We start from the raw sequence: 21,822 nt of genomic DNA on the forward strand, positions 1-21,822 counted from the left end.
TTCAAAGAAGCTTTTACCCAAAACTTTCTATTTTACTTTCTACTCCTATGGCATGTACTGCAACAGTTGAATTTTTTCCTTCAGAAAATTCTAGTGTGATAAGGGGAGAGGGGGAAGAGGGTTTGGGGTGAGGGGAGGAAGCTTTGTCAAGGAGTAACTTCTCTGGAAGTCCTTTAGTTAGCACTATTTATCAGGTCCAGGGTGAATTCCTGATCAGAAGCAGTGAAAGACATTCTTTCATTGGTAATTGATTAATGTAGTAGAAACAGCATTTAGTCACCATTACATATCAGTGAGACCTTCAACGTTGCAGGTACTTTGCCCTGCAAAACATATATAATATATATTATATTTGCACAACATGCCATAGATCACAAGGAATATAAATGAACTATAGCAGAACTCACACAGAACAAGACACAACATAACTAAATGGATATAATTTTGTGTTTGTCTAAATATCCATGTCTACAAGTAAAGAATAAGTTTAGTTAACCTAATACCACCATAAATTCTTGTGCTAGTGTCTTTCTGCATGATTCTGCATTCATTGTGTCACAGAAGTTTGAGAGTTTGTTGCATGTGATAGACACAATTTGTGTTGCATTTTTTTTAATAAAGTAGTTCCACAGGCATTAGTAACAAAAAAAACCCTGGCAAATTGAGATGTGCCACGGCCTCCTTTTGTTTGAATCTAATTTTTAATTCTTAAAAAAAAATCAAGAAATCTGAACCTGGAAGTGCAAATCACTAGAAATTCAAATCTCTGAGATAGACCACTCTTATTCTTCTAGCATATTAATTTAAAGAAATTGAAAAAATAAAAAAATAATTACCAAAATAAACCAAACCAAAATTGCTTGCTCTAAACTCATATACAGACAATAAATAAACTTGGGCACTCATAAACACTTGACCCAAAAACTGAAACAAAGTTAATAACAGTTGTATCCTAGAATAGAAACTACACACAAAGACCCTTGCAAAAGTTGCATGGATCATTTCCAATTTCATCTTAGCAGGCTTCCTACAATGCATGCAGTTTTCTAACAACTGTCTAAATGTGTATACAGAGCTGATAAATACTGGCTGCAGTTTCAATACGTACTGAAGTTTCTGGCTCAGCTCTCATACAACATGGATCATAACTAACCTTTTCTATTGCTCTAGAAAAGCTGGAGGGCCAGTCCTCAAACTTGTAATTATGTAATTACCCAGATATTCATCACCTACTGTTTAAAGACCTCTCAGAATTTCACTCTTCATGTTGATAAGCCACCACTTTCTACACAGACCAGACCTCTCTGGTTGTTCTCTGCCTTCAGAGCCCAGCACCCGGGCCTTGTCTCTGAGCTTTAACATTGTCTGGGCCCCCAAAGCACTTGCTTGAGTTTTGATGGGAGAAGAATTGTCTGTAGCCTCCTGACAGCTGTTTCACAAAATACAAAATATATCCTATAAAATATTGGAAGGCATCTCTGAAGTTCACCTAGTACAATTTCATGCTCAAAGAATGCTGACTTCAATGGCACATCAGGTTGTTCAGATGCTTATCCAGACAAGTTTTCACAAATTCTAACTCTGGGGATTTGTAACCTCTTGGATGACTTTTAGCACCATCATTTAAATGCATTGCAACTTTATTACTTTAAGATTGGCCAATTTAAGTTCTATTCTTTTCCAGTCCTCCTAATTTTTGATTTGGTTGTTTGTTTGCACTATATTCTTTTACTATGGGTTCATCAAAGAGATCAGAGAATAATATATGTTTTCCTTAAGATGAAGTTTCAAAAATTATCCTTCCCGTTCCTGAAAAAGCTTACTATGCATCTTTATTTTATGGAGAAATGTAAATAAAATATATTTTAAATGTTATGGGGTTTTAAACAAAACAAACAAACAAAAAAACAACCAAAAATGCCCAAAACACCAGAAATCCAAAAACTAAAATCAATAAAACAGCATAGACTAGATTTAATAGGAGAAATCAGAGTTTGTGAAACTATAGATTAGAGAAGTGATTTGTTAGAATACATTATTAGAGTATTCTTGAAGATCTGGTTAGCAGTAATTTTTTTATATAGAGGAAGTTGACAACTGAATTAGAAATTACCACAATGAAGCAAACCTATGTTTTCACCAATTAAGACAAAAGTTCTGGTTCCTGTATATCATGGTTTTCTGATACTGGAGAAGATATACTAAGTCCCTTTTAATTTTCCATTTCTTTCCTCAGCTGCAATTTGTATTTGAGAAAATATTTTTTCTCTGTATAAGGCTCTCCTTTTTGCTGCAATGGACTCTTTTGTTATTGCAGCCAGGAAAGAAGAGATATGTTAATAAACAGTCAGAATAAAATAAATAAGAGATTACTTCACCTCAGACAATTATTTAGTGGTGCTTTTCACTCCAGATATGCCAAAGACCCAGATTTGTCTGTGTCACACATGTTGTTTTGGTCTTTTTAAATACATTGTTTTAATACCCAGATGAGAATTAAACAATTACTGACTCTCATGAGTGTTCCTTTGGAATTTGCACTGCTTCAGCTCTTGGTTATCTTTCAAATCCCTAGTAATACACATATCTGCCTGACAGCTTACAGAATTCTTTTGGGATATACAAAGAAAAGCAGGAAAGGATGATGAGGATTCAATCAACACAGATGCATTAGGATCAGACAGAATACCAGAACATTCTAAGGTCTACCCAAGAATTTTCAAGTATTGGCATATAGTGATCTCAACAATTGACTTTGGAACGGTATTTCGGATCTTACCCTATTAATCAAATAGAAATTGCAGGGGATTACAAGAGAGACAGCAAAGATTTATAGACTGGCAATTCAGATTTTTGCCCACTGGATATTTTCTAACTCTATGCAAAATTTACCCTTAAAAGTCTCCATAAGAGACATCACTATTTCCCCACTGCCAAGTGTTCCCAAGTGTACAAATTTTCTTTTACTTTCTATTTGTTATTCCACTATTCCACAAAATGATCAGTCCCTATACATCATAACAGCCTTCAAATATTTGTAGAATGTCATGACCTACTTTGTCATCATCTACCTGTTAAAATTAGTTCTTTTAATCTTTATGCAGAAGTCCATATATTTCTCCTGTTCTTTCTAGTTACATTCTATGTGACATATTACATTAGGCTGGAAGATGATTTTACCGTTTTCCCATTTCTTACCCTAGGCTAATAATATTTGTAGCTATCACACTAACAAATGTTCAAACTTACAGAATCATAGAATCATTTAGGTCAGAAAAGACCTTCAAGATCGATGAAGTTCAACCCAGCAGCATCAAGTGTACTAATAAACCACATTGCTAAAGGCCATGTGTACATGTCTTTTAAATAGCTTCAGGGAAGGTGACTCAACCACTTCCTTGGGAAGCCTGTTCGAATGTTTGACAACCCTTTCAGTGAAGAAATTTTTCCTAATATCCAAAGTCCTGGCACAACTTGAAGCCATTACCTCCTGTCCTGTTGCTTGTTACTTGCGAGACAAGACTGATCCCCAGCTCACTATAACCTCCTCTCAGGTCATCTGTAGGAGAGAGTGATAAGGTCTTCTCTGAGATACCTCTTCTCCAGGCTAAACAACCCCAGCTTCCTCAGCCACTCCTCATAGAACTCCTCTCTAGACCCTTCACCAGCATTGTTGCTTTTCTCTGAACACACTCCAGAGCCTCAATGTCCTTCTGCTAGTGAGGGGCCCGGAACTGAGCACAAGATTTAAGGTGTAGCCTCACCAGTACCGAGTACAGAAGGACAGAAACTTTCCAAGTCCTGCTGGTCACACCTTTTTTGTTACAGGCTAGGATAACATTGGCCTTCTTGGTCACATGGACACGCTCTGGATCATGTTCAGCAGACTGGTGACCAGCACAGCCGGCTCCTTTTCCACCAGGCAGCTTTCCAGACACTCTGTCCCCAGCCTGAACCACTGCAGGGCATTGTTGTGACCAAGTGCTGGGCCCGGCACTTGGCCCTGTTCAACCTCATTTTGCTGGCCTTGGCCCATCAATCCAGTGTGTCCAGGAGCCTTCCTGCCCTTCAGAAGATCAATGCCCCCACCCACCTTGGTGTCTTCAGCAAACTGCCAGTCACTGACCACTTTTCCTTGGATAATGGGGGCTTTATTCTGCTCCCTGTCACTGACTATTAATGCGATCAACACCCGGAGAACAACTGCTCTTACTATTAGAGACTGGTGCAAAGAAGACAATAAATACTTCAGCCTTTTCTTCATCCTTTGTCACTGTGTTTCTGCGTTACATATTTAGGTGTTGGACTAGAGAAAGATTCATTACAGAAATTTGTGGAGTCTAGTAATACAAGGACATATTGTAGCATAAATCAGCTAAAAGTAGGTCCAACTGAGTCACTACAAAAAGAAGACAACTAAAAAATCTGAAAGAGAAAAAAATAATTTAAAGCAACAGAATTTAAAAGAAAAATTAAATCTTGGGGGGGAAAAATCACTTTGTATTAGGAGAGTTAACAGAGAACTTATTTTTAACATAAAACCTTATTTTAACATTAAGCTTGTAAAAAGTAGCCCCCCAAAAAACATCCACACACATACAAAAAAATTCTTCTACTAGTAATTTGAAATTGCTGAACAATTCTTCATGAAAATATTTAGAAAGACAGAGCTACGCAGAAAAAAAGATAAAAAATCCCAAACCCCAAACAACAGAACCCAATGCAATTTGCCACAGTAAAATTTAAAATAAAAAAATAAAGTTGTAAAACCCAGAAACCATTGCAGGAACTGAATTTCTTTGTCTAGGAATATGAGGCAAAAATTCCATAAACATACTAGCATTCAATGAGAGAGGAAAAATTCACAAAAAATTCCAATTCACATAGAGTATTCATAATATCTTTGGTTCTAATTGAAAAATGAAAACAAAACTATAATTTTTTATGCATTCTCAAACATCCATATCCCCATTTTACTAGCTCATTTTCTGTCATTCTTTACAGTCTCATCTAACCTAGTCTATGTAAAGGTGGTTAATTCCATAATCAAATGTCCACTATTCATTCATTTTGACTCTTCTTTCTTTCTTTATAAATTTTGATTTTTGCACTCAGGTGTGAAAAATAATTTCTTAACTATTATAACTCAATAACATATCAACAGAATGTTTGGGGAAAGTGGAGCATTACTTAACATATCACTCCAAAGAGAACAGGCAGGATGAAAGGCAGAAAAATCTTTCTATTTTATGATGCTAATTTTTTTAGCTCCAAGAAATTTAGACTTGTATAAAAGGTGTCCTTACAACTTTTTCAGTATACTAGCTTTACAAAACCCCTTACCATACTGAGATATATGGCCTGCTGCAAAGCTTTCCTTAATGCCAAAGATTCATGCTTTCTTAAAGAGGAGAATATTTTAACGCAGTGAGGAGTTTCTTTGTGCTTTGACTTAAATTCCTTAGTTCAGTTTTCTATGTTTGATACAAAAGAAATATTTAAATTCATTTCAGTTCCACAGGGAGAAAATCAAAATGTATAATTAAAAAAAAAGAGCCTGTATCAATAGGAAAATGTGACCAGACACTGATTTTCAGGCCATTTAAAATATGTTTGCCAAGCATAGTAAGTACTCTGTTCATGGACACCTGTACGAATAAAGGGAGAAATCATTCTGGATTGTTAGAGTGTCCCAGAGGAATCCTACAGGATTTTTCTCTGTCAGTGAAGGAACAGGGTCAGAGCCAAGGTTCTCCTTACTGCTTTTTAGGGTCCTTCCATTTTCCCTCACCTTAATTCCCTGTGACCTCACCATCATACAGCTGTTGTTCTTTATATATTTTTCTTTTTGAAAGAACTAGTGGGACAGGGCAGATTAGTTGTAAAAACAGATGAATAGAAATATATCCATTTTGCAGTTTTGCTAATGTGTACAGAGAATTTCTTATAGCTTCAGAAAATTGTAAGATTTCAGTCTGAGACTAGTAGTCTGATTTGATAAGATGGAAATTGAATCAACTTCCTCCATTATTGTTATTATTAAAATCCTCTTGCCATTCTCCAAAAGAATCACTTCATTATCCTGAAAGTAGCATATCTTTATTTTGAGTAATACTGACTAGAAAGAAGGATTTTTCTTTTAAAAAATTCTCCATAGGAACTAATAATAGAATCATTGAATCATAGAATTGCCTGGGTTGGATGGGACCTAGTTACAACTCCCTGTCAGGGGCAGGGACACCTCCTACTCAGAGCTCCATCCAACCTGGATTTGAACATTTCCAAGGATGGAACATCCACAACTTCTCTGGGCAACCTGTTCCAGTTCCTTACTAGCCTTACAGAAAAGAATTTTTTAATATCTAACCTAAACCTATTCTCTTTCAATTTGAATCCATTCCCCCTTTTCCTGTCACAGTATGCTCTTTTTTTTTTTTTTTTTAAAGTCCCTTTCCATCTTCTTTGTAGGTTTTCTTATAGGACTGGAAGGCTGCAATTTAGTCATCCCAAAGTCTTCTCTTTTCCAAGCTGAACAAACATAATTCTATCAGCCTTTTCTCATAAGAAAAGTAATAAACTCCATCCCTTTTACCATTTTGCTGGACCTCCTCTGGATTTGATAATGCAGGCCTGTGTGCTGGGTACCCCAGAACTGGATGCAGCTCTGAAGGTGGGGTCCCACAAGGACAGAGCAGAGGGGCAGAATCCCCTCTCTCACTGCACTGACCACGCTGCTTTGGTGCAGCCCAGGGAAAGGTTGGCTTTTGGGGACGCAAGGACACGTTGCCAGGTCATGTCCAGCCACTCATCCATCAGTACCCCCAAGTCCTTCTTGGCAGGGCTGCTCTGGATCTTCCCATGCCCCAGCCTGTATTGATACCATTCTCTGATCCAAGCGCAGCACCTTGCACTTGGTGGTGTTAAACCTCATGAAATTACCATGGGATCACATCTGGAGCTTGTTCAGGTCCCTCTGGATGACGTTCCACCCTTTGGTTGTGCCAAATGCACCACTCAGCTTGGAGTCATTGCATATTTGCTGAGGGAGCGCTTGATCCCTTCATATTATGTCATTAACAAGGATATTAAATAACTGTTCCATCATGACACAAATCCCTGAGGGGCACCAATTGTCATTGATATACATTTATGAATGATGTGGGAAAGAACTATGTGGAAGAGAATATATATGCCCTTTCAATAGCTATAATGTCTTCCATTGTGTTTTAAATGTTTGTTTTCTGTTTTCTGCCACGTACCATATCCAGACAAGAGTCAGGCAAGTTACCTGCAACACAGACCTCATGCCCTTCCAGCAGAAAAGGCTGAAGGCCGGCTTTCTAAGGACTGGCATTACTGGCCATTTGAAACTTACAACAAAGAAATCTTCTGAAATTTACTTATTGCCTGTTCCTTCTTAGACACTTTTCACTTTTCAGACCCCACAGGGGAGAGGCGGAAAGGAGGAGATGGGTGAGTGAGTGCACAAAGTATAAAAGAATTGTGGAAAGGAAGAAGCATTGACTACAAGGAAGAATAATGGTGATATTCCTGTACATGAAATGGTGTCTATGATCTCACATAAGAAAAAAAAATATGTGAAAGGGAACAAATGAGGTGATTAAACGAGGGACATTCTCTCATACAAAATCAAGTATGTGCTGCTTATCTGTGTCTAGGTTTTGGAGTGTGACCGTCCTTCATTTTCATTTGTTACGCGCAAGTAATAGAAAATTACATTTTTGAAACTTTAGTTTTTAGAAGACATCCACCTGTTAATTGGTTACTATAAAAAATACAAATCAGAGGACAAAATGTTAATATATAAACTCAGGAAGCTGAAGTTTTTATGGTTTTTTAGGACTAATTTTTTCTTTTGAAAGGCAGATTTTGCTAAAAAGAAATTGTATCATTTTCATAAGAATATAAGATAAGGCCAAATATTCATTCAGATTTTGAGGCAGCAATGAAATAAAAAATATATTCCTATAGATGATACTGGATTTGGTCTGAAATTATAGAATAATGAATGAATTATTATATTTACAAATTGAACTATGTTTCTACTTTTACAGAGGTCATTTATGGCTATAGGGATGTAGAAAAATTGTGCAGATATATAATTTGATGTGTAACATTGTCATCAAACTCCATGTATTACACCTATTTTTTCACAATATCAAAAATTCCATTTCCTGGCTCTCTAAATAATCTAAAGCATTTATAAAGATACTTTAAAATATGGTCCTGAAAGACCTTGGCCAAAATATGACCCAATAATAACTTTGAAATCATTGCAATTTACAAGGCTTGAAATAGAAACTTCGGGCTGAGTCATAGTTCATATTCTGCTCTTCCCAATCACTGCAATAAAGTTCAAATCACATTGCTTCTATGTATTTTAACCATATCAAGCCTCAAGACTGAAAGCTTTTTTTCTTAAGGAAAATAGAAAACATTTTGTAAATATTAAAAAAAAATTAATAGAAGAGATTAGTCCAAAGAATATTTAATATTTCAAAACATGCTGTAAAATTGTTAACAGATTGACTATTGACCTAATTTTTAACCAAAGAAATATTTAAAAGAAAACAATATGGTAAAAAAGTGTTCAGCAATCTGTGATATTTTTTTCTTTCTAAATATTTATAAGAAGAATTTATGGAGAACTGAGACTACAAAGCTGTTAGCAGCATGTGTTAACATGCATCTTTTTTAAGAGATTTCTTTATTAAAAGCAACATGCGAGGTAGATTGATCTTTTAAAAAACGCATGCATTTGAACATCTATGAGTTATGAAGGGTTTTACATTTTGTTTCGGATTTTATTTATATAGATTAATATGTATATGTTTGGATTTTTTTGAAATGTTCAAATGAGTTAGCGGCATACAATCTGGGCAGATAATAAACATATTTTTACAATTTAGTGCAAGATTAAGCAAAAAATGTTTAAATCTTAATTGAAATCTGCCACATTCCCATAGCTAATTATGAAGTACATTATTAAAGAGATATCTGAAAGATACTTTATTCAACACATATATAAGTGTATACATACATATAAACATAAATGTATGTTTGAACATACATATATCTATGTTTTTGAAGTGAATTAAATTGTATTTTCTGTTTTATTTTTTTGTTCAAAGGTTCCACAAACATATTTCCTTTACTGTCAATCATGTTAACATATTCAATAAGAGAAAACTTACAGCTGGACATTTAAAGGTTTACAGACTCAAACTGAAGAAAAATAATTTTTGTAGTAGAGGTCTGCATTATTTTTCTGTTTACATCATGTGTCATTTAACTATCAAACCTGCCAGATGTTCTCAGGGAAATGTCACCTATGCGGTAATTTTAGGAGGTCTTCCAGTGTGGTTTTTGCTGATATTATATAAACAAAGAAATTATTTAAGAAGGAAATGTAAAAGTTTTTGACAAGATATGGTCATTTAGCCTGGCAAGCCCTTACCCTTTACATTTACTTTATCTCCTATTCCTGTTTTGTCATAAAGAGCTGAAAGTCTCATTAGACTTTGCAAAGCATTCAACTCGATATTAAGGCATAAAAATTTGCCCTTTTATGAAGTCTGAAATTTCCCATTAAATTTATATTTTATAAATGTAAAGATCTGTGTGAAGATAATATAGTCAATACCAAAGACACCTTTTTCCTTCACACACCACCTTTTTTCCTCATTTTATTCTTGTCTTTCTTGGATAATTTGAGATAATCATGCTTGTGAATACCCTTTTTTGAAACTCTGTAGCTATGCTTACAGCACATTTGATGGGACACTGGAGAAATTTCGACTTACAGAGTTGTTTAACTCAAGATTAGTTGGTGAACTCAAGATAAAATATAAGGCCATTATCAAGGAAAAAAGCCATATCAAGATGGTGGAAATAATTTCTTTGCATGGTAATAATCAGGGGTGTAATCCACTTTTGGAGCATTCATAGAAGACCTTACTGTGGTATATCAGTAGTTAAAGGGGGCTCTAAAGGTAGAGGTTTAACTAAAGCCTGCAGTGATAGGACAAGGGGAATGGTTTTAAACAAAGAGAGGATAGGTTTAGATTAGATATAAGGAAGAAATTTTTTACGAGGAGGATAGTGAGCCACTTTAACAGCATACCCAGAGAAGTTGTGCATGCCCAGCTCCTGGAAGTGTTCAAAGTCAGGCTAGACAGGACTTTGACCATAGTGATCTGAGTGGAAGATATCCCTGTCCATGGCAGATTTAAAACTAGATGATCTTCGAGGTCTCTTCCAACTCATACTTTTGATAATTTTATGATTCTGATGAGTTTCCTTGTTTGTAGCAACTTGTTTATATTAAGATGTACAAATAGGTGGCTGGCTTTGCAGGATTCAGTCACTGAGAACTTTCTCCATAGTCTTCACATACTTATCCCCATTATCCTGCTAGTTTGAGAATTTGATGTCTGTTTTCACTGCCTCAACTTTCCCATGTGCTTTTGTGTAGCATCACTTTGTGGCTAGGCAAGACTCCCTGAGAGATGGGAACTTTCTCTATGGTGTTCATATACATATTTATCCCAAATATCCTACACAGTTTGAGACAGAAATAAAAGAGATTGTTTCTGGTTTTGCGACAGCTGTCTTTCCATCCTCCTATCCTCCATCAGACACTTATGTCTAATAGCATAAAAATTGAGGACTTTCCTTTTGCAATGGAAATTTTTTTGGGGGGCAACAACACAGCTAAGGAAAAGTAGGTAGCTGAAGCAGAATGGAACTGGCTTCTGTTATCAACCATGTACAGGAAAAATGCCCACTGAGCTGTGCCAAAACTTTCTGTCATTGAAACTCAGTAAAATTAATTTTATATCTCAGCTTTCGCATGTGTTTTGTGTAACATCACTGTGTAGCAAGGGAAGACTCCCTGAGAGATGAGAACTCCTGAATTTTCATAAAGTTCTATTACTGCAGTTTTTCATTTTCTCCAGTTAATCCTGATGCTTAAAGCAAGATTGATTGGATGTAGGAATCTTTTTAGATTTAGCCCTGTATTTGGAGCTAGCATTTATGTGGCTTAAAATACTCCCTTTTATTCTTTGCCAGAAATAATTTTCATGTAGTCATGCCTATTTCTTTTTTTTTTTTTTTTCTGACACATTCTACCTTGAATTTCTATATAATTCTTCTGTATGCTACATCTGGAGCCCTTTTTCTTCATATACTCATTCAATGTGACTTCATTCAAAAGCATTCTCTCTCCTGAATTCTTTACTATTAATATTGTTTCTTGGCTTCTAAACAGTGGTGTCCTGCTGGGCCATCAGTGAGATTTAAGTGCTATAGTTTGCACATATCCTTGTAAATCATATTTCATACAGAGGAGGAAAAATTAAACACACAGTCTCTTATTATATTCTGAGTGCAACTAAGGTGAAAAACGTGATTAATTTTGAGATAAAACATTTCAAATTCACTTTCCCAACTCTTCTAAATCCAATTATAATATTTCCTCATCATTTTTACAAACTGATTTTACACCCATAGAAGTGCATTTCAGGGAGGTTTATTGATAATCCCTATCACTCAGCAAGTCATGAATCATACAATTACACTGTCCCTTCAGAAAGCAGGTAGCTCCATACAGACTGAGCACTAGAACTGATCTCCCTGTTGATGCCTTAAATCCTTGGACTAGACTCAGGCATTGCATCAGACAGTACTAGCTGTGCTCAGCTGAAAGCCTCAGAGACAATGTTAATAGCAACAGAATGGGCGAGCTAAAATTTTCCAGACACCTGTGATGCCTGGAGAGGATACCTAGAAGAGAGGCTGGACAGAGTTAAAGGAATAAAGTAGGTGTTTATTGAAAGGTCTTCAAAGGACACACCTTGGGCAGCACAAGAGCCCGGCTGGGATTCTGCCCCAGACTGACCCAAGATGGACCCAGGATGGACGACCGGTCATGAGTTTTCACACTTTTATAGGTTTTGTTTCTATTGGGGTTAGTTGTCAATTACAGCTTCAGGTTATGAATTCCATCCTCCCAGACTGCTCTGCTCAATTCGCTGTTGTTTGTACTTTTTGGGCCTGAAGCTGCAATGGTGTCCTTGGTTCTCAGGCTGGAAAAGGATTTTGTCCAACTAAACTGTGAAGAGAACTTGCAAACACTTTACATGAAGTTCAGAGTTATGTATTAATGCAGTCCAGAATCTGGAAAATATGAAAGCTGAAACTTAAGCCATCACCTGTTTGTCCACATGCTTGTTGTCAGATTCATGCTATGACATTGTTTTACTCATATAGTTTTACATTTTTAACCAAGACACTGACATTTTTGGTAATATTTCATAAGCAAAGAAAGAAATAAAGCATAAAAGGATAATGTTCTACTATAATGAAGGAAACAAAATGGTTGAAGGCTTAATCTGCACAAATGAAAAAAATGAAAATTACGAAAATAGGAAGATATTTAAAATATCTTGATTAGTTCAGATGCAAGCAAGCTACTCATAAAAGATATGTTACAGAAAAATTGCTGGGTTTGATATAAAATTAGTGAAGAAGAATGTAATTACTTGTAATATGCTGGTCAGACTAGATGTCCTAATAATTTCTTATGACGTTAAACTTTTTTATTTTACCAATCTATGATTAAATTAAGTACTTGATAAATTAGTGGTTAGCTCTCTCATTTCAACACACAGGTATATTCTTTGCAACCTGCAGTTTTTTCAAGGTTGTGTCTTAAGTACAAAGTATATTGGTTGCTGCACAAATAATATAGATGATTATACTAATTGGGCAATTTTCAGTTTATTGTCTCCCCTACTATTACAACACTATTTTGAAACGTGTTTGGAAGGTTGCATGTGTGCCTATTCATCTGTGCATGGGGTAAACTCATTTGGTAGTAAAAATGATGAAAAACTGATAAACTTCAAATGTTTGGGAAACTATTTATAGTGCTCCAAAAGCATTAATTGCAATTTGGAAAATGCAGAAGACAATAAAGAAAAATTGAACTTTTGAAGTTTGAAGTATGGAATATTACAAAATAAATATAGTTACATAGCAGCAATGCTTATTTTCAAACCACTCTATTAAAACAACAAAATATGTTCAGTTTAACTGGTCAGTCCACTGTAGTATGGATTTACACATCCCTCTTGTCATTTTTAACAAAACCATACATGTTAACTTCAGTATTTCCTCAAAAGAATGGGAGATAAAATCTTATTTCAAGTATTATCACACAGTAATGTGATGACACATAAACAAAACCAGTGTTGTTTTTTTCCCATAGTATAAGGCATTTTTTAACATACTTGGTTTAAACTTTGTATAATCAATGAAACCAGAAACTGAAAAGGTAATTCAGCTTTTTTCCTGCTGATGAGAGACATGGTATTCTGGGGGTTTTTCCTCATGTAATCAGAATTACCTCAGAGAGGTTCTCTCGCTCTGATTAATAAGCTATTGCTGGGCTGTTGCTCCTCTGGCAACCAAAGGTACAAATCAGCCCCTTTTTTTCCCAATGAAATAGCAAGAAGGATTTTGGAGGTTCATGATCATCCAACAATAGCCTGATCTAATCTTCCATAAGTAGCTGTTAGTCAATCTTTCTTAATCCTGCCCCTCAAAGATATAGGCAGATTCTTTTGAAAAACACAATCATATCATACTTAGGAGCTTTCTTTGGCCTGACATCTGCTGACAATCAAAGGATCTTTGAAAATTTTCCAGACACCTGTTTGTGATTTTATCATTGTGAGCAGCAGCCTTTCCCATGTGGGCATCTGGAAATAGTGGGATAATATTAATCTGCAGTAGATAAACAATGCTAATACAAATTTTACAAAAATTTTAGATTGGGAAAAAAAAAAAAAGAAGAAATATTCCAGATTGTTGGCTGAAATAAATACCAAAGTTACTTGTAAGCCCAAACATGCAATTTGGTCAACATGGCAAAATATTGGAGGGGGAAAATGTGGACAAAATAATTTGTTTTGCATAGCTAAACTGTAGCAAATTTTGAAGTGACTGATTTTCTTGATGATAACTGTAATAATTTGACATCATATTTAAGCAATTTTACTCAGAAACTTTATTTTTTAATTGAAAATATTTTTAACAAGACATTTAGTTCACTAATGTCACTGATATAATTTCCATCATTTGAACACACCATCTATTTCAGTTTCTAATACATCTCATTATCTGATTTTGTGAGATTTCTTCCTTTTTAACAATTTTGACTAAATTTGCTTTTTCTGTAATTCTTACTTAAAATCTTATCCTATAATAGTGAAAAATTTACAGTTCTTAAATTTTTTTCAAGCTATCTTTTTCAAGTTTTTTAACACTATTTCTGTGTTTTGGAAGTAATGCCAGAAAAGAAAGATGATGATTAAAAAATTGTATCATTAAGTAGAGCTAAATTTTAATTTTTTTTTCTGTTGCAGACCTGAACTCAAAGGGTTCAAAGTCTATGAGAGTCCAAGTACCTTTCATGAGTGCATTTTGTCCCTTTTAAAAGATGCTTGAATATATGGGTGTAAAATAATGCTAAAATATCATTATTTGAGAGAGAGCACATATTTGCAAAACTCATAAAGAATTTACTTGAATTACTAATTTTTCTTTCTGCTTTCTAATTCTTTTATGACTGGAAAACTTCAGTGATAAACAATAACTGTCTCTTGTTCTCTAATTCTCTCCTGCTTCTCTTTCTTTGTTCATGGAGTATAACACTTTAAATAAATCAATTCACAATGAGAGTGAATTATTTCAAAATTTTTGATGACATTTTAGTTTGCAGAGAAAACAGATGGCTAGCTGTTATGGTCCCACGGCCTGCTTTTGGCTATTCATTGGTGCAGGAGAGAGAAAAAAGGAGAAAAGCACTAGCAGCCAGGCTCCCTCAAGCAAAAAGCACTTCCACAAGAGTGAGTCAGAGCACCTGAGGGAGGCAAGCAGAGTGCTTATCATCGCTCTCATTTATTACCTGAGAGGCTGATGGCAGATGGAGAGAGAGAACATAGGTCTCCTGTAGGGCTGGATATGGAAACAAGATCATTGATTGCTATGTACAAAAGCACAATAAAGAAACCGGTGCAAAAACTGCCTAGAAGCAAAATAAGAAAATGCATAAAACAGCAATAAAAAAAATAAGAACAATAACAATAATAAGCAACCAGGCATCATAGAGCTGTGAAACGTCAACCTCTCTTCTCTTTTGTCTCACAATACAATGTGCCAGTTCTAGTCTTACAAACAAAATTTTTATGAAATATAGCTTTTGGTTTTAACATCACAAGCTCCCCTTCCACAAGTCTAACATTGCCCTCCTAATAGATTCCAGGGTGTTAGGGAAAAACAGGTGTTCAACAATCTGTGGCATGTGGAGTTTCTACTCTTTGACTTTAATTTACTTCTGTTCCTTTCTCTGTGAACTGCACCGTGATATACATTACCTGGTTTCTCTTTGAGTAAACATGGAATAGGTACAAAACAAGTTCTCTTTTCTTTTCTTTTCTTTTCTTTTCTTTTCTTTTCTTTTCTTTTCTTTTCTTTTCTTTTCTTTTCTTTTCTTTTCTTTTCTTTTCTTTTCTTTTCTTTTCTTTTCTTTTCTTTTCTTTTCTTTTCTCTTTTCTTCTTTTCTTTTCTTCATTTTTTTTCCAACTCTTTCAACATTAACAATGCAGAATATTCTGGGGGCTGGAGAGGAGCTATGTAAAATACATTGCAAATCAAAAGGAATGTTTCAATTTTGCTTTGTGTCAATGCTAAGCAAACCCACATAAAAATTTCAAATTTGTATGTTTCTACTGACTATGGAATGAATCTGCAGAACTTGAAAGAATGAGACTAGTTAAAGATTCAACCAATATTCCACTTGTTGGCCTACTTTTCAGTACCTTTGTTATTGTTTAAAGTTCTACTATCTGTCCTGAAAATTCTTTTGCCTAGTTTGAAACTACAAAAGAGGAATATTTTGAAAGTTCAAAGCAAATCAGCCAAGCTGCTTTCAGCTTGTAGGGCAGCAAAAATGTAACAAGTTTCTGCTTCAATTTACACATTCATTATGTTAATTCTTTGAAGTTATTTTGGGAGGAATGTGTTAGCAACCTTCACTAAAACATATTCTATTTCATGCATGCATGCATTCATGTTCTTGCATATTTCTTCAGGAAAAAATATGTATATGGTTTAAAATAAAATTGTCCTCATTTGGCAAACTGGGTTTTTTTTTTTTTCCTCTCACAGCTTTGTGGATTTTGCTATTGAATTGTAGTGAGATTGGTTATTTTGGACAATCAAGTATTCTCACTCCCCAAATCTCTTGAAAGTGTCACATTATAATTGAAATATATTCACTATAGCTGAGATCATGGGTAATCTATTAATTCTGATTTTAGTTTGTATGTCCCTTTTTCACATTGTTGCTGATGTCAGATTGGTGATATGATAGGCTAAGTCTGCATTAATCACAGAATCACAGAATCATAGAATAACAGAATCATAGAATAACAGAATCAGCTAGGTTGGAAAAGACCCTGGACACCTCGAGTCCAACTTATGACCTAGCACCAGCTTAGCAATGAAACCATGGCCATATCCAGTCTGTTTTTAAACACCTACAGGGGTAATGACTCCACCATTTTCATGGGTAGCCCATTCCAGTGCCCAACACTACTTCCTGTAAGAAATTGTTTTTCTAATGCCTAGTCTAAACTTCCCCTGTGGCAGTTTAGGACTGTGTCCTCTCATTCTGTCACTGGTGGCCTGGGAGAAGAGGCCAAGCCCCTCCTGGCTACAGCCTGCTGTCAGGGAGCTGTAGAGAGGGATGAGGTCTCCCCTGAACCTCCTTTGTCCAGGCTGAACACCCCAGCTCCCTCAGCTGCTTTTCATTGGTCTTGTGGTTTAGACCCTTCACCAGCCTCTTTGCCCTTCTCTGGATGTGTCTGAGCATCTCAACATCCTTTTTAAATGGAGGGGCCCAGAGCTGGACACAGCACTCAAGGTGCAGCCTCACCAGTGCTGAGTACAGGGGAAGAATGGGTTCCTGCTGGCAACATCATTCCCAATACAGGCCAGGATGCCTTTGGCCTTCCTGGCCATCCAGGAACACTGTCAAATTAATTATACAGGCCTGTATTTTCTCTGTGGTGTTGAAGTTTGCATTATTAAACTCCCTCACACCCCTCTACTGGGAAGGCATGTCAAAAGTATGTGGTGTTGAGTTACTGTGGAATACTACCCCTCAAAGCATGCCCAAGTATAACTTGGGGAGTACTGGTTGCCCCTGACCAAACTGCTAAATGTGGCAGTAACTTAATGAGAGGTTTTTTGTCTTCCAGTACCTTGTGATGGTCCCTGACCCAGTCAGATAAACCAGCATAGGTGTAACCTGTGTATAACCCTCCTCCCAGGGATTCATTTGGCTGTGATAAAAAGCCTGGTTTTGATAGAGAACAGCTGTGCAACCTTGGCTTAGATATTTGAGAAAGCTGCTAAGCACCAGGAAGGAGCCATCAGAAAGTGCAAAAGCTGTAAGCCATTCAATGTAAGAAAGGTAAAACTTCAGACAGAGAGAAGACTACTGAGACTGGGTGGTTAGTAGATCAAGGATTCAGGAGGGAAAACACTGATATGAAAGGGTAAGAAATCCTAGGGAAAAACCAGAAAATTTGGAAACTGCAACTTGGCAAAGTAAAAGGAGCAGTAGAATTTCATAAGTAACAGCAGTCATCCCTTATTCATCTTCTTGGTGAGGGAGTAAACAACAGAGACCTATTAGGTGTCCTACGATGAACAGTGAATTTATTAATGCTTAACCTGTTGATCCTCATCATCCATTGTTTATGTTAATCTATAAGCAATTGTTTTGGTCTTTAAAACGGCATATCACAGAATAGTCTGAGTTGGAAGGGGCCCACAAGGATCATCAAGTCCAATTCCCTGTCCTGGACAAGTCCACCCCCAAGAGTCACATCATGTGCCTGAGAGCATTGTCTGAATTCCCCTTGAACTCTGTAACACTGGAGCTGTGACCATGTCGCTGGGAGACTCTTCAAGTGTCAATCAACAATATATATAATTTCAAAAAACTGTCAGTCAACCTCTGGAAGAAGAACCTTTTCCTTATATCAAACCTAAACCTCCCGTGACACAACTTCAGGCCATTCCCTCAGGTCCTGTCACTATGGAAAGATTGTATGAGTCATCAATATGAAAAGATTATGTGATTGTACATCAATGTGATGGTATTCACTTAAAAACTATCTCTCTCTATGAAATGGGTTTTTTCCATTGTACAAAGCACAGAATAAAATAAAACAGATTTCCTATATTTTAACGGTGTTAATGTGGTTTCAAAATTTATGGCCCTGATTTTGCAGAGAACTTGATTTTACATAAATATCACAGGTAAATTATTCATTGCAAGATTAGGATTATATAAGAATATAATTAATTGGACCGCAGCCCGAGGAAAATTGTATTGTATTAATGTGTCCTCAGTCAGGGATTATGTTTTTTTCATTAATTCTTTTTCATGAGAGCAATGCTGTGGGGAACCAGGTAACATTTCAAGAAAAAAATTAAAACAAACAAGAATCAAAATATGGATGGCCAGACTCTGGTGATGCCTTCATGTTCAGCTCTGCTTCCCTTCCAGCTTCTCTGCATATTATTGAGTTTGAATGGCCAATAAAGATTTGAGTTACTGGACATACAAATTTGAACTAATAAAAAAATATCTATCACATAATGTTCCTCATTCTGCTTTCAAGTTTTGTTATTTTGGCTTGTAAGCTCTTGTAAAATTAGACAGTGGTGATTTAATATATAGGGCATCTGTTACTGTGTGGTTGTGCATGCCTTTATACATTCTCGGAGGACATCTATGCAGGCAGTATATATAAAGGATAAAATAGTAATACAAAGAGAAAATAGAACAAATCCTAGCTTTTTATTTAGGCACTGTCATGATTTAATCTCAACTGGTGAATAAGCACCATGTAACTGCTCACTCCTTCCCTCATCAGCAGGATAAGAAGAGAATTGGAAGAGTAAAAATGAGAAAACTGGTGGGTTGAGATAAAGACATTTTAATAAGTGAAGAAAAAGCTCTGTGCGCAAACAAAACAAAACAAAGCAAGGAATTCGATCACTGCTTCCCACAGGCAGGCAGGTATTCAGCCATCTCCAGGAAATCAGGCCTTCATCACAGGTTTTTTTTAAGACAAAGCCCTCATTCCAAATGTCTTCCCTTTCCTGCTTGCCCCAGTTTTACAAAATAAGCATGACACTATGTGTTATGGGATGTCTCTTTGGCCTCTTGGAGTCAGCTGTTATGGCTGTTTTCCCTCCCAGCTCCTCGTGCACCCCCAGACTCCTGCCAACACGGCAGCAGGAGAAGTAGGAAGGACTTCAGCTCTGTGTAAGCCGCGCTCAGCAATGAAAAAAACATCTCTATATTGTCAGTCCTGTTTTCAGCACAAATCCAAAACACAGCCCATAGCATCGACTGTGAAGAAAATTAACTCAACCCCAGCATTTTATTCACCCCCAGTTCCACATGGTGTCATGTTCAGTGTATAAAGCTGGGGGAAGAAGGAAGTGGGTACATATGGCATGATGGTGTTTCTCTTTCCAAGACACTGTTATGTGTGATGGAGCCCTGCTTTACTGGTGATGACTGAACACCTGTCTGTCCTTGTCTAGCTTTGCTTGCAAGTGCAGCTTTTGCTTTCCATATTAAGCTGTCTTTGCCTCAGCCCATGAGTTTTCTCACTTTTTGCCCTTCTGATTCTACCTCCCATCCCTTTAGTGATGGAATCAGCAAGTGGTTGCACGGTGCTTGGTTGATGGCTGGAGTTAAACCCTGATAGGCACAAAGTTTCATATTCATGAAGGTCTGTTCTCATGTATCCTTTTGGTGTTCAGAGAATTTTCTTTCCATCAACGTATTTCAACATACAGGCTTTACAACAATGAGCACATGAAGGTAAAGCATCCAAGACATCTAAGCTGTTTTACAAGTGTTTGACTTGATGTAATGTAAATTAATAAATAAATACAGATTTTATCACAGGATTATCATATTTTGATCTCCCTGTCATAGTCGTAGAGAACAAAAAGTAGCATGAAAAAATTACATTTAAATAGAAAATATATTTTACCTGATAAAAGGTTTAACATGCATACCTGTAGTTCCTCTTCAGTCATTTCTACATGCTTCAAAGTTAGTTTGCAGTGTAAATTCTCTGGTTTTAGGCTTTTTCATTCATTTAAGCAAAGAAATAGGAAGGTACAGCATAAACATATTAAAGGAAGCAGTTCCCATAGTCAGTCTCATCCCATTAGAACTGTGTGCCCTGCTCAGAATCTAGTACTTGAGTCACAATCATGATGATGGGTTTCAAAACTTTCTGCTTCTTGAGAGTGAGTAACATGCCAGACTTGGCAAGCTTGTATAAAGCTCTTTATTTTACAACTGGAATATACTAACCCAAGCTGTTGGTTCAGTGATTTGTTTTGCTTCTGCTTCCCATTCATAAGCAATACTTCTCATTCCCCTGCTTCCCACCCTTGGATATCTGCTAGCTAATTCTTTCCAATATTCATAAATGCCAGGACAGGGCTAATTTTTGCCATAGCCAGGAGGGGGCATGGCTACACCTCAGAAGTTATTCTATACCAACTCAAATAGTTTTGCGAGGACAGGGGCAGGGGTCTCTTCCAGGTGACGTAGCATGACGGTGCAGTGAGTTATTGTTGGGGTGACCACATGTGTGTGAATTGTTTGTTTCTTGTATGCTCTATTATTAGTATTGTTCTTGTTACTGTTTTTTTCTCATCTCATTGCTCTTTCCAATAAATTGTTGTTAATCCATTATATTTACCTTTTGTGTCTCCCATTCTCTCCAGCCCTATATGCTGGGGGAGGAGGAGGAGGAGTGAGGAGTGATCAAGCAGCACATAGCATTTCAGTCAGAACACTAAACTGGGGAATACCATTCCTAAACTACAATATATATCATTTCAAACAATGTATACAATTTCAAAAAACTGTTGAAGGATTACTCAAGTTGTGTAAAACCACAGCATCTGTGGAGCTTTAAAATAATGGTAGGAGTCCTCTGAAAATTAGCTTCCTATGGCCTTGAGATGGAATTGAAAATTCAAGTTTTACAAACAAAGGTTAGTTGAAAATTTTGCTACTTACATCAGCTCCCTTTCTTTTATGTTTCATTCCACATTGCTCTTTGCCCATATAGCTGTCTCCATCATCAAAGCTCATAATTTGAATGACATCAAGAGTTTATTCAGCCCCATTAGGTGAAGAATGACAGTTGAATACCAATTACTGTGCAAGAGTGTACTGAAATATTTGGCAGCTCCTTCTGCAGTACTGACAATAACAGCAATAGTTTGCAACTTGCTTGTAATTCCTCAGTTTAAGCACATAAACAGACCTTAGGTTAAAACTGATCATGACACTTTGTTAGCTCAGAACTTTGGTCTTTGACCTAGCTACACATACCCTGAGCAATTTGATGTATCTCTGTTCTAAAGCTTCCCTAACAAATATCAAGATAGCAGTATTGAAAAGAATCTAAAAGATGGCTTAGGTACTGAGGAAGTTTTTTGCAGTATCATAAATATTGCAACATAAATCCCTTTATTTATTTATACATACTTAGATTTCCTAATAATATGTGTGTCAAAACGAAGGAGGAGAAAATTTGAAGAGCAACCAAAAACCTTTTGGGTCTGCACAGACGAAGAATTAGAGTAAGATTCCTAGATAAGTAAACTGGATTT

Source organism: Ammospiza nelsoni, chromosome 3, assembly GCF_027579445.1.
Source record: "Ammospiza nelsoni isolate bAmmNel1 chromosome 3, bAmmNel1.pri, whole genome shotgun sequence".
Lineage (NCBI taxonomy): Eukaryota > Metazoa > Chordata > Aves > Passeriformes > Passerellidae > Ammospiza > Ammospiza nelsoni.